This window comes from Trachypithecus francoisi, unplaced genomic scaffold (genome assembly GCF_009764315.1).
Source record: "Trachypithecus francoisi isolate TF-2019V2 unplaced genomic scaffold, Tfra_2.0 Lachesis_group17, whole genome shotgun sequence".
Lineage (NCBI taxonomy): Eukaryota > Metazoa > Chordata > Mammalia > Primates > Cercopithecidae > Trachypithecus > Trachypithecus francoisi.
Genome location: NW_022681462.1, coordinates 48,890,084 through 48,903,668, shown reverse-complemented (window position 1 = coordinate 48,903,668; position 13,585 = coordinate 48,890,084). Strand labels below are relative to the sequence as shown.

At 40.0% G+C, this 13,585-nt stretch overlaps 1 long non-coding RNA gene across 1 annotated transcript in view; it reads left to right on the top strand.

Annotated features, from left to right (window-relative positions):
• Positions 1 to 1,962: 1,962 nt before the first annotated feature.
• The window catches only part of LOC117062974, an 83,893-nt gene continuing 72,270 nt past the window's right edge, over positions 1,963 to 13,585 (top strand). Inside the window, exon 1 of the long non-coding RNA XR_004428651.1 lies at positions 1,963 to 2,139. This is a non-coding gene — a long non-coding RNA (uncharacterized LOC117062974). The remainder of the gene's footprint in view (positions 2,140 to 13,585) is intronic.

Genomic DNA, 13,585 nt, shown 5'->3' with positions numbered 1-13,585 from the left:
TATTAACCCCACATATTTCTCTTTTTTTTTTTCTTTTTTTCTTTTTCTTTTGGTTTTGCTTTTGGCTGTCAGTTAAGTAGAGGAAGGTAAGAGTCTTTATTTGAACTAGAGGGCCAAAGGACGGAATAAAGATGAAACAGTGTTTCACTATGCAGCCTAAGCTTTCAGCTGATTCTCGTAGCCCTGATCCTACCATATCCAGTACTAGTGGCACAGGACCGGTTCACATTCTATGATTGCCTGAGGAATAAATTAATGAGGTTACTGAGACACTGAACATTTGCATATTCACGGATGCTTATTAGGTAGAAAGTGAATGCCAGGTGCACTGAATTTGGGGGATAGAGAATTTGTTAAGAAGTCACATCTTTCAGTCCTCTAGAAAAGGGGTGTCCTGTCACTAAAAATAACATGCAGGCAAAACTCCTGCTTAGCGAATATCTGAACAATTATGATATAATGGAAAGACAAGGCAAAAGAAGGTCTTGCTTGAAAGCAACAGAGAAACCAAGGCACTGCCCTTGTTATAAGGAGACCTGCATGTGGTGGTTCTGGAGCATAAAGGAGGCACATGTTACTTGCTCTCTTTGGACTTTATGCTTTAATTATGCTGATGGTGTACACAGCTGAACATGATGCCATTGTATCTAATGCAAAATTATCAATTTAAGGAGACCTTTACATTTTTAAATATTATTATTGACAGGCCACCCATCCAAACTGAAACAGGGAAAAGCTTTTCTAAGAAAATGATATCAAAACCCGAATCACGGAATGAAGCTTGACTGTCTCTCTAAGGGGTGTCGGTACATGGTTCTGCTGTTGGTGATTTCTGCTGGGGTTGTGTGTGGAAGCACATTGTTGGAGCTATTTGTATCTCATTATTGTGAGAAGTTTTTATGCTGCTCTGGGTCGTGGCTTGGAGACTGCCTCCTCAGAGCTTAAATGGGCAGATTTCATATTCTTCCCATCCTTGGGAATACTTCATAAAACAGAACGACAACGGTCCATGTTTTTTCAGAGTACTGTGTGGTGGGAGAGCCTGTCTTGCCTTTTTTTTTTTTTCTTGCTATCGTATAATACAGGTATGTTTTTTTTTTCTATTTCTTTTTTCTTTTACTTTTTATTTCCTCTTTAAAGAAAATGATTGGCAGCACTCAACCTCAAGGAACTGATCTATCAAAACCAAGCTGGGATAAGTATTTCTTTGAGAAATAATCTATATTTACCAACAGGCTCTAGTCTACCCTCTTGTTTCACAGCACCTTGAATATCACTTCCTTTTCCTGCCCAAAGCAGGAGGTAACCCTGTATTAAGACCATCGTAGGTATGTGTGTGTGTGTACAATACACACATACAGCACACATCTCTATTTAGAGATTCCATGATATGCGTTCTATATATACTTTACAGTCCCTTTTCTTAATTTCAAAAATATAATTTCCAACGTCTAAAGAGTGTTTTCAAAGACTTTTGCCCTATTTTTAAAAATAATGTCTAAATATGCTTAAGTGTCTTCCCAGAGAAAAGTCAGAGGCTCCTGGTGTTAATTTCCATATTGCTTAAGACTTAAGCTTTTAATTTATTTTATCAAGGTTGAGGGAGTATAGTAATTGTTGGAATAACCTCTCTCCAAAAAAACACAAAAAAATAGCCTGCACTTGTTTTTAAATTCAATTTGTTTTCTCACACAGATTTTTGACACACTCTTAAATATACTAGAAATCACAATTATTTTAATGTGGCAGAGTTGTAACCAGGAAATTGCATATATTTTCATAAACTAGGCTGTTATAGATTTATTAATATTTGTTAATAGCATTATTTTTAGAAATTTTTTTAACGTCTTTCAACCCTGAAAGGGCCTGCTTGAAACATACACGGCAGCAAAATCACTGGAGTCCAGGGTTTTTGTCACACACACAGAGCACAGATTTTTTTGATTATGTAGATTTCTTTTCCTACTGCAGTTTCATATGCAAAGCATGCATCAGCCACATCCATGCTATCTCCTAAAGCAGTCATTCTGAAACCCAATCTGGGGACAGTGCAGACTAAATAAAATTTCATTTTGATTTGGCCTCCCGCTGCGAACGGGACTGCTTTGTCTCAGCCGACAGAACCAGCAAGCCAGAAAGGTATGTCCTGTTTTGCATGGCTGATGGTGTGTCTTGCGGCTCACAATCAGGCCGCCTTGCTCCCGGCTCCTCCACTTCCTGCTTCTCTTTCTCTTTCCCCTTCTATTTGCTCCCGTGCTGCCTGCCTTCTACCTGCAGGGCACAGCCGTGGCAAACCCGCACCGATTGTTTACTTTGGCATATGCTTAATAGCGCGCGTGGCTGTTTGCTTTTTTTTTTTTTTTTTTTCCACTGTCTTTGTTGGTGGTGGCTTTTTTTTCCTGTTTTGGTTTTTGTTTTGCTTAGCTTTCCTCGCCCACATTGGCTTCCTCTGTTTCTCAAGGTGTGGAATACTAAAATACTGACTGAAAGGAAAATTGTACAGGCGCTGCTGTGATGCTCCAGATATTTCACTGGAAGATTTGTCATGCTGATTTTATTGTAAATTTGAAGATGCATTTAACAGCTTTGAAGGACCTTAGCTTCCATGGTCCTTTTGAGCCGCTTTGGCAGAAAAGCAATCGCCCATTTTAGAGAAGGGGAGAAATAGAGAATAAAGACTCTCCTCCAATGCGACTGAACTGTTTTGCCATCTTGGTATGTTTTATAAAATGCATTGTGGTGTTTTCCCGAAGAGCTGCTAAATATGGCTCTGCTTTAAACAATGACCTTCACTGGGAGTCATCTCATGAGAGATGATGCTGTGTCAAATGTTCTTCTTACACTTGTCCCCCCTTTGGGAGAATGTACTAGCAATCAGGGACAACCTGCTGTGATATTCTCAGAAGAAGCTTTAGATAAGATGGCGAAGCACCAGGGGACTGACAGGTGGTGGGAACTCAGTTTTCAAGCCCAAATTTATCCTTGAAATTGTTATTGTCCTTGACCAATTCATAGGGTGCTATAAAGGAAAGAAGTTTTTTCCCTGGCTCACATATTGGCATATCATTAATCTAAATCAAAGTACAGCAAACTGGTAAAAATGGAGATAGAGTAAATGACAAATACATTGCTTAAGAGAAGAGCAGAAAGAAAAGTTCACTCTGACTCTGGGGTTCTGCCTAAGTAATTCCACATAGGATATAGATTAGCAGATGAAAAATACCAATTAGCTTCCTAGGGACCTCACCCCACCCATCCCGAGCAAACGCAAAAAAAGTCACGTCATGTAACTTTGTAGAGGGTCAAAAATGAACTTTTGCCAGTCCATAATGTTGTGGCCATTCTAGAGTTTTGAGGGGAGTGGTGCTCCAGGGGTACTTCCAGATGCCATTTCTGAAATGTAATGGCGGAGGTCTTTGCCATTACAGTAAATTATCCTTTCACCACAAAGTCTCTCACTTCACTATTTTGCACCTGTTAGCCAAGCGCTTTGGGAGAGAAGAGTCACCAAGAGCGTTAGTCATTTGTTGATAGACTCCCTACTTATTACATACAGCAGATTGAAGAACAAAATGAAAGTTAGTTAAAGAAGACATTGAAGAAACAATAGTGTGAAAACAGCATGAGATGTCATTTGGTAAATATGCCACAGCCTCACATAAGGAAGAGGAAAATGGCAGTGTGGGCCATGACTGGCAGGTCTGGATCCATAGACTATGATTTCCAGGATCACCCAACAGTAAGTCTTTCTGCTGTAGCCTTACCATCCGAGCCACTTGCTTGTTTCATAGCTATTGATGATATTGAAAAGGCCAAATTTGCTTTTTGTCCAATTTGTCAGTGCTCTTATAGGATCCATGTGTTGGAATTTTAGGGACTTCTTTGGGTAACTAAGCAAATGTTTTAAGAAGTAAACTCTACTATGCTGTTATACAGGCGGTCTTAAATACAATTATTTAGCAAGAATAAAGTACTTTTTATGAAAATTCAAATGCAAACACTAGTTTTGGAACACAAGGTGCTCAAAGGTTTATTTATCTATAAAACCTGTATAGGCATACATGCTTACAGTATGTGTGTGTATATGTGTATAAATATACACACACAGGTCTAATACATCTAACATATACATATACAGAGACTGAATCAATGATGCTATTAAAAAGAGTCACAAAGCTTATCTTGAAGATTAGAATCAGTACATACATCAATAAATATAGCTAGCAGATAAAATTCTAAACTACAGTTTGATTTATCATATCATACATGTAATATACACCAAAGTTTTAATTAAGTGATATAATATTTTTATTACTTGATGGGTTCCTCTTGAACTCCATCTGTAGGAGGCAAATTATTATAGTATGATTGAAGCTATCATGTGATTTGGGAAGATGGACTCCTCAATGCCTTAGCATAGGTCTGTATATCTCTGCTTTTGGTGTCTGTTATGTCTGATGCAGGTTGTCTTCCAAGTTTTAGTCCATATGTTCCAAACACACGATAGCTCAATGTGTCTGCAAGCACAAGACATAATAATCTGATAGAAATTTTGAAGATAAAGACTATCACGGTGACTCTTGGTATGTGAGTTTAGTTTCTATACCTTTTGTTTGCTAATATTGTGATGACCATAATCTGATCTTACGTATGTCGTTAGCTAGACCCCTTTCCAAGTAAGAGAAACAACACTAGCTGGAGTTAAACGTAAATTGTGGCGAGAGACAGAGAATTCAGTTTTCTATCCACCCTTCTACCCTCCCCTGTCTGGGAAACAGTGAGGATGCTCAAGTATTCTCTGTGGAGGGAATGAATGAGCGTGTGAATGTCGCTGGTAGAGTGCATAGAAGAAAGGCGGGAGGTGCTTATACCAGCAGGAGCCTGGCTCCACATCACCTAGCTCTCAGTACTCATGAAGGGAAGAAAGAGATTTGGGAGACACCGATTCTCACTTTTAGGCCCACAGAAACTCCCCAGGCCTGTGGACCCAGTGAAAATGTATGTGTGTTTTTCAAAGAAAGTAACTTACATGACGCGGGCAAACTGGGCTGAATAGACACCCCCCAAATGTTAAGGATTTATGAGTTCTAAGCAGGTCAGATCCAGCCACGGAAGAGTCATGAGTGGCAGAGGACAGAGAATCATAGCATTCTCTGGAAAGGTCAGTATGGGGGGGAAAAAAAACTCTATATATTTACATTTATTTGTTTGTTTATACTCTGTAACGACTTTCTGATTACAAAGAAAACATACCATATGGAAAGACTAAAGAGAGGCAGCATTTTAAAAAGTCAGTTATGTGGAAAATTCATTTTTGACTTCTGTAGGCAAGGTAGTTAAAACAGAAAACAATAAAGAGAATGCTAGTCAGAATCCAGCTACTGAGTTTGGATGAGGTATTACTGACAAAATGTCTTCGAGTTACTTCTCAAAGCACGATGCTAGACTTGGAGTCCAACTGCTTATGTTGTTTTAATACAAGTAGTTATATTTGATAGAAAGGTCATTTATTGTACCAGTTTTAGTCAGAAAAAAACTCCCTGCTATTAAGATGTATATGGTAATAATAAATGACTTCTGGAGATCCAGAGACTACATCAAGAACATCAGATTTTCCGTTTAGGCTTAGGAAACCTTGGGAAATCCCCATAGTTCACCAGATTAGGACAGATATGGGGGTGAGATTGGTCACTGAACAATTTCAAATCTAATTTTACTGTTGGAGAGAAGATTTCTACTTGACCTATCAGATCACAAGTTGTATCATCTCATCAGAGAAATTCTGTAAAGTGTGTCTTGTCCACACATGGAAATAATCTTAGACCTCAATATTTCATCTCATGGACATGTCCAGCATATCTTAAAGCCCGGAATAAACAGACCCTGGATATTAAAGGTGATAGCCTAGATAATCTTCATATGTGTTTGTCTTCAATAAATGTAAGAATTGACCCAATCTTTCTTACAAAGCCCACATCAAAATGGCCATTGTCCTTGTCACATATTTAGGCAGAGAGAGGCCCTCTGGTTAAGTTTCATTGGCTACTCTTGGTTAGTTGAGGCATAGGTGCTGCTGTCAGGATAAGACAGCCCCACAGCAGCCACTGGGGATGGACCACTGGACAGTGAGCTGGATTGAACTCATGGCGGGGACTCAGAATTCTACAGACAAAGAAACCTGAGTCAAGACCATGGCCACAGGAGGAGTTGCATACCCTTTCCCTATCATTCTGTGCAAGCCAAAGTAAAGGACCATGAGCTCATCAGCCCCAGACTGTGGCCAGGAATGCAAGCAGGCTTCTAGACATCAGATAGGAAGTGGATTCAACAACGGGAATGTCAGAAGATAATGCAAGGGCTCCACATGAGTGTAAGAAGTCCTACTTACTCTCATAGCCAGTAGGATCCATTAATTGCATTCACCTTTCCTCACACACCAGGACATCATCTTAGGGGAAGAAGCAGGGGGGTGAATACATAAGAGATTGGGCATTTTATCCAAATGGAAGAATGAACACCAACTGAGAAAGACAGCTTAAATTATCAGGGCTGACAGCTCCAAACTTGATGGGACATTTAATTAATTTCTCTTCTCTACCTCATTCACTACTGATTGAGGGCTTGGGAAGAAGCCTAGATAAACTGCAACCAAAATAAAGAAAATAAATTTTATTTTTATTTTATATACAAGATGTACTGTGATTGAAATTCTGCAACCCAGCTACACTTAAAAGATCCTAGATTTTCACTTGAATGTCTGCCATCAGTGACCCAAGGAAACGTTAGAAACTTCATATGCCAATCTCAGTATCAAACAAGTATTAGTTGCAATAAGTCACATTAATCTTTTTCAGACCTACCATGCAATATAACTTGAACTCCAGAGGATAAGATGCCTTCGGTGTATGGATTTCTCACAGCTATGTCTCTATTTCTTGAAGGGATATTTGATGCACAAAAGCTGGTCCCAGTTGTACTGCCAATATCTCAAGTCCGAATCCCCGGCCTGCTTCGTGGACCATGCTCAACAGGAGCCCAGACAGAGCCAGTTTCTCTCTCTGAGAAATTTAAAATTTGAAACATAGAAGGCCACTTGCTGGGGCTTGTTGAAAATGAGTGCATTCACATCAGCACAGCAGAAGACACATGAATTTTATTTCTTATTCCAGAAGACCTAGAAGCCAGCTGCTTTTCTCCTCCTTCCACAGCCTGGTTGGTCAACTCCTGTTGAGTTCCTTGAAATGCCACCGTGTTATCTCGGTCAATACCCTCCCTTCTGCTTAAGTTTGTGAGAGTTCACTTCTGTTGTTTTCAACTTAAGAGTATTCTATGCTACCTACAAATATGTGAGAAAAATTCTCACAAATCAATATAACATTTGAGAACTTCCATTGTGTAGCCTAAGGAAGGAAGAATAGAGATGGTGGATGCTCACTTAGTCTTGGACTTGTGCCCACGTACTAAAACTGAAGTGTTGTTGAATTTGGTAATGGTTGTAAATGTTCATTATTTCAACCAGACATTTTCTAGAAAGGCACATAAATGCCTTCAGGAATGCCAATAGTTTGTAACACAAGGAGGCCATCTTACAGAATTAAGTGTTCTAGGGTATTGTCCATAGAGTAACTTTCCAAAAGTTATGCAATGTTTCTTCTATTCTATTGGTATGTTTATTCATGTAAAACATGTATCAGATTGACTGTAAGCAGAAAACTAACTTAGAATTCAAGATAAGACTCAAAAGAATCAAATAGTATCACAACATTGAGGAATAAAGGCAGAATCAAGCCACTACTACAGGAATCTAGACACAATTGGGATCTAATTATTTCCTACATAGAGACCAAGGCAAGAGTTTTGGGATACTCAAGGACAATGCAGAGAAACCTCAATTTTTAAAACATAAATTATTTTGAAGGTTCGCTACTAAAACATGGTCTTTAGACTGTGCCATTAAATCAAATTTCTCTCCTAGGGAGAGAGGAGAAGAAAAGCCACCGGACCTGCCCCACACAGATCAGGCTTTGCTCAAGTGATGAGGAGAAGGGTTGAAAGATATTTCTTCTGCTTTTCATCCAGGGCAGCCTTCCAAACACTTTGATAGGAATCCCAATTGGTAGTTGAAAAAGAATACATAGTGTGATGAATAAGTCATAAAATAAGGCTTGGTCTTCACTTGAAAGTCCACCTTGTAATGTTTTATGTGATTATAGAGTAACACAAATTGTTAGTACTATCATTCATATATATATATATATACACGTAGATAGGTAAAATAGAAGAATGAATATAGAAATAGACTACTGTAGGAGGGAAGGCTTCATCCCATTGTTTCAATGGTTTGTTCTGTATCTGCGCAAAGGGCAAAAGAAGGTGAATGTAGCTGTACCATTATCATCTGCCCACATTAAGGATGCATTTAATCTGCTCTAGTCCATTACAGACTGCTGTGCATTTCACTTCCAGACTCTTTATGCTTATTTAAAAAATACTTGAATCTTTTAATATTAAAGAAGGTTTTAAAGGAAAACAATATATTTTAGAACTGACGTATTTTTCAGAGAAGCAGTAACTATTTATGGGCTAGCTAAATGATGACTGAGAGTGTTTTTTCTTACCAGCTATCTATTAGTATTTGGAGAGCGTAAACACTAATGAAGGTGAAGAACTAGGTGGAACAGGGGGATAGGGTTTAGAGTAATGGGATGAAATTAAGAAAAGGGAAATTTAGGTTGATTACCAATTACCAATTGAAAATCTTCTTAATGTTGAGGTCTATTAGACTGTAGGGCAATCTTCCAAGGGAAGTGGTGGGACTCCCATTGCTTAGATGTTTAAAATTAGAGTGGACAGAGTACTATCAAGAACACCCTGTGGTGAAATATCCACCCCGTTGTGTGGAATGAGTGAGTTCACCTTGGTTGCCTTTACAGGCTCAAGCTTCCATGCGACCTGGGGAGAGAGGAGAAGCAAAGCCACTCCAGCCTGCCCCACACGGACCAGGCTTCACCCAGGTGATGAACGGAAGGGCTTAAGAATATTTCCTCTGCTTTTCCTCTGGAGCAGCCTTCCAAACACTTTGATAGGAACCCCAACGAGGCTGTTCTGTTGGCAACAAACACGTTCCCAAGATACGTTTTCCACCTGAAAAACTGATGTCTTTCTGAGTCTTAACAAAAACCAATATTTCATGTCATGTGGCATTCTGACTCTCAGTAAAGTAAAAATTAGACTGGCTAGCAAGTGACTTTGTAGTAGGATGTCTATCATGATATTTGTGGGTGTATATGTTTTCTCATTCCTGAAAGACAAAGGTATAGAGGGAATGGAAGATAAAAAAGAGAGTTTGGAATTCAGAGAAAACAGGTCTGATTAGCAATTGATACAAATCCTGCCACATTCCGGGGCCTACAAAGGTTAATATCACTGGTTGCTTGAAGAGTGGGCATTTCCCTTTGTTCCCCAGAGAGCCCGTCTCAATACCTGGAAGTGAACTTCAGAAAAGGGTCTTGAATTTAATGGGAACATATCTGAAAATTATGATGTTAGAGCAGATGCAGTTATATCCTCTCATTTTAATGAAATATTATTTTGTGCTCTTTGATAGGCCTTCTGTCAGTTATAATAAAGTGGGAAAGAATATTAGATCCACATGGTATTAGACAGTGTCTTTTCAGAATACTTTGTTATTCTGGGTTAAATAAGAATATCTAGCTTCAAAAGAAAGCCAGAAAAAGTATGACATAAGCTAACGCATGCCTGTCTATAAATTGTTGATCTGAGGGGATGGTAGGAGCCAGACACGTGAGTGATGAAAATCAGACACGTAGCACCCCATAGCCTCTCATATCTCAAGGTGATACAGGAGAGTCAAAACATCAAGCTGAGGGCAGAGAGAGCTTGTGCCCTGAAAGTCTCTATTAAGTCAAATGGTCTCCCCTGTGAAGCTGAATGCCAACAGGCCCCTTCTTCCTTCACCTTTGTTCTACCTGCCTAGTAGCCAATGGTTACAGAAGTAATCCTTGGTCTACAGAGAAGGTAATTTGGGGCAAGAAGACATAGCATAATGCAGGGCTTCAATTTCTCTTTTGACAAGTGTGTATGCATGAAGCAGGAGAGTTAAGAGAAGAGATTACAATTGTATCTTACATGTTCCGTGGGCCATTCTGGTTTCCCATTTCCTCCCCACAATGAATTTTTTCTGTTTTTATGAGTTTAATGTTTTTTCTTGATTACACATCTCAGCAAGTTAAGTCAGTCAATAAAAATATCTAACTCCTACCAACTAGTTTCACACATGAAACAAACATTTTCCAGAAAAAAAAAACAAAAGAAACTTATCTTTTTTTTCCCTTTGGGGAGAAAATTTCCTCAGAAACTTGTGGTTATACACAAGGAAATATGTGTTTCAGAGTTCACTTACATGCAAACTATTCCTTTTTTTTTTTTTTTTTTTTTTTTTTTTGAGATGGAGTCTCACTCTTGTTGCCCAGGCTGGAGTACAGTGGTGCGATCTCAGCTCCCTGCAGCCTCCACCTCCCAGGTTCAAGCAATTTTCCTGCCTCAACCTCCCAAGTAGCTGGGATTACAGGTGCGTGCCACCACACCTGGCTAATTTTTGTATTTTTAGTAGACATGGGGTTTTGCCATGTTGGCCAGCCTGATCTTGAACTCCTGACCTCAGCATGATCCACCCACCTCAGCCTCCCAAAGTGCTGGGATTATAGGCATGAGCCACTGCACCTGGCCACATTCAACGTATTGCTTAAACTTGTTGCTTGAAACAAGCTCCACATGGTGGTTATTTATCAGGAATGATGTTTTGAGATCAACTGTTACCTCTGCTCTGAGATCAAGGTGCCCAGCAGTTGATAACGTGTCCTGACCATGAGGCTGCAGCCAACCTCCAGAAAGCAGCGCTCTGACTGCACTACCCTCTGAGTGTGCCAAGGCTTGCAGCAGTTTCTACATCATAAGCCAAAGACAGACCAAACTGGAGAGGAAGGACAAAAACACTACATCCATATCTGTTCTCCATTCTTGGCCAAGCTGACAAAAGAGGTGCCTGGTTGATGAGCTAAATTTTCAAAATAAGAAAGCAAGTGATTTGCTTTGATAAAAGTGTTTGCTTTTGGTTAAGATTCCAGCCTCCTAAAGAATGAGTGTGTGCTCACATTCTGAGAAATTCCAAGATCATCAGTTAGGGAATCCTAAAGTCAAAATACAGAATCTAAGCAATGTTATTTATCTGAAACAAAACCAACAAGCTTCGCTGCAGAAAAAGCAACACTCCTGGAAATATTTCAGTCACTCAAATTTACCTTCCCAATGGATATATCCAGTATTAACACTTCCAAATGCTTTCTTCTTATGTTCAATTAAAGGGACAATTCTTTTTCCTAGATCTGAACATTGTAATTTACTTTTTAAGATGATATTAGTTTATATGTAAACATAATTTCAATTTCAAAGCACACAGCTCTTATTTTTATCTTTTAGGAAATGTTCAATTTTTATTAACAAAAAATAAGTTGATTTAATTATAGCTTAGTTTTATTTAACCGACTGGTAAAAGCAAAGTTAAGTTGAAGCTATGCATCAATACAGTTCACATTTCATAATAAACTTGTTCATAAAAATGTATTTTGAAAATCATGACCACTTAGTGTATTTTCCATCATACTTGCTGAAGCAGGCTTTCCAATGGGAACAGAATATTCATGTCCCATAAAAATTTTGATGTCATCCTTGGGAATGGAAATCAGAGATACTCCCATACTGACTGTTGTGTTGACAGGTAGGGTGTTTAGAGTTTATGTTTCAGGACATAGTTTATGTTTCAGCAATCTCTTGGAATTCTGACTTCTCCATGTGACTCACACATGCTCCACCCCCACTAAGATACTCCACAAACAGCCCTGGCTGCAGTAGGCATGAATTGTGCTTTCTCTCTATTGGACCCTTTTACCAACATGTGTTAAAGTTTTAAAGGGCTCACTCACAAACCCATGCGTGGGTCTCAGTATCTACAAAGGTTCTAGTAGCTTTGCTCCTCCTTGAAGTCTTCCTGGAATGTCTTCCATTTGCTTGTGAGGTAATATGCGGTATCCGAATAGCAGCTGACAAAGCAAAGAAGTAACACAAGGCGGCCCGGTGCGGTGGATCACGCCTGTAATCCCAGCACTCTGGGAGGCCGAGGCGGGTGGATCACGAGGTCAGGAGATCGAGACCATCCTGGTTAACACGGCGAAACCCCGTCTCTACTGAAAATACAAAAAATTAGCCGCACGTTGTGGCGGGCACCTGTAGTCCCAGCTACTCGGGAGGCTGAGGCAGGAAAACGGCGAGAACCCGGGAGGCGGAGCTTGCAGTGAGCCGAAATTGCACCACTGCACTCCAGCCTGGGTGACAGAGCGAGACTCTCCGTCTCATTAAAAAAAAAAAAAAAAAAAAAAAAGTAACACAAGGCCTGCATTCATTGCGAGCATCTCCAACTGATAAGAGTTCCAAGGTGTGTCTCTGTGGCCTTTGAAATGTGCTGGGATGGAGAGACAGAGTCTCTAGGCTGATCCCTGAGAAACCTTACATCAAAGGTCAGCAAAGCCTCAGCTTACTGCACATTGTAGTCCTCTCATTCAAATTTAGCGGAAGCCTTCTGTCATAAGCAGGCTGGGTGTGGCTATCTGTACTTTACAGATGAGGAAAGGGAGACAGACATTCAAGCTCAGCGTCATTTCCAAAGTCACAGAACCAGTAAGTAGCATGAATCAACATTCAAACAAAGTGTTTTGACTCCATGCTACTTCTTAGCTTATCCTCTGATTAATGTAATCAAAATATGTCCTTCTACTTTTGGTTAACAAGGGAGGATTTGAGTCAGTATCTCAAAAGTGAAGCAAGGAGAAGCTTAATAACACTAAATGTCAGAGACTATGGTTTAGTCAAGTTTTGTATTCCTACCCCATCCTGGCACCACAGGGAATAAAGTGGATGAAGGCAGATGCAAGGGAGGAAGCACATGAAAGTGGATAAAATTCACTAGTTAAGGCCAGGCGCGGTGGCTCAAGCCTGTAATCCCAGCACTTTGGGAGGCCGAGATGGGCGGATCACGAGGTCAGGAGTTTGAGACCATCCTGGCGAACATGGTGAAACCCCGTCTCTACTAAAAAATACAAAAAGCTAGCCGGGCGAGGTGGCAGGCGCCTGTAGTCCCAGCTACTCGGGAGGCTGAGGCAGGAGAATGGCGTAAACCCGGGAGGCGGAGCTTGCAGTGAGCTGAGATCCGGCCACTGCACTCCAGCCCGGGGGGACAGAGCAAGACTCCGTCTCAAAAAAAAAAAAAAAAAAAAAAAATTCACTAGTTAAAAGCTGCTTTCCAAATACGTGCAAAAAAGATTATGTAATTTTGCTGACGAGATATACATGTGACCAAAAAAAAAAAAAAAAAAAAAAATCAGAGCTCCTGAAAGAGCATGAGCAGTCCCCCATCTTAAATCATAGCCAGAGTTGGGATCAGCTGCAAAATATGTGGACCCAGCACAAAACGGAGATGTGGGGCCCCTTGTTCAACAACGATTAAGAGTTT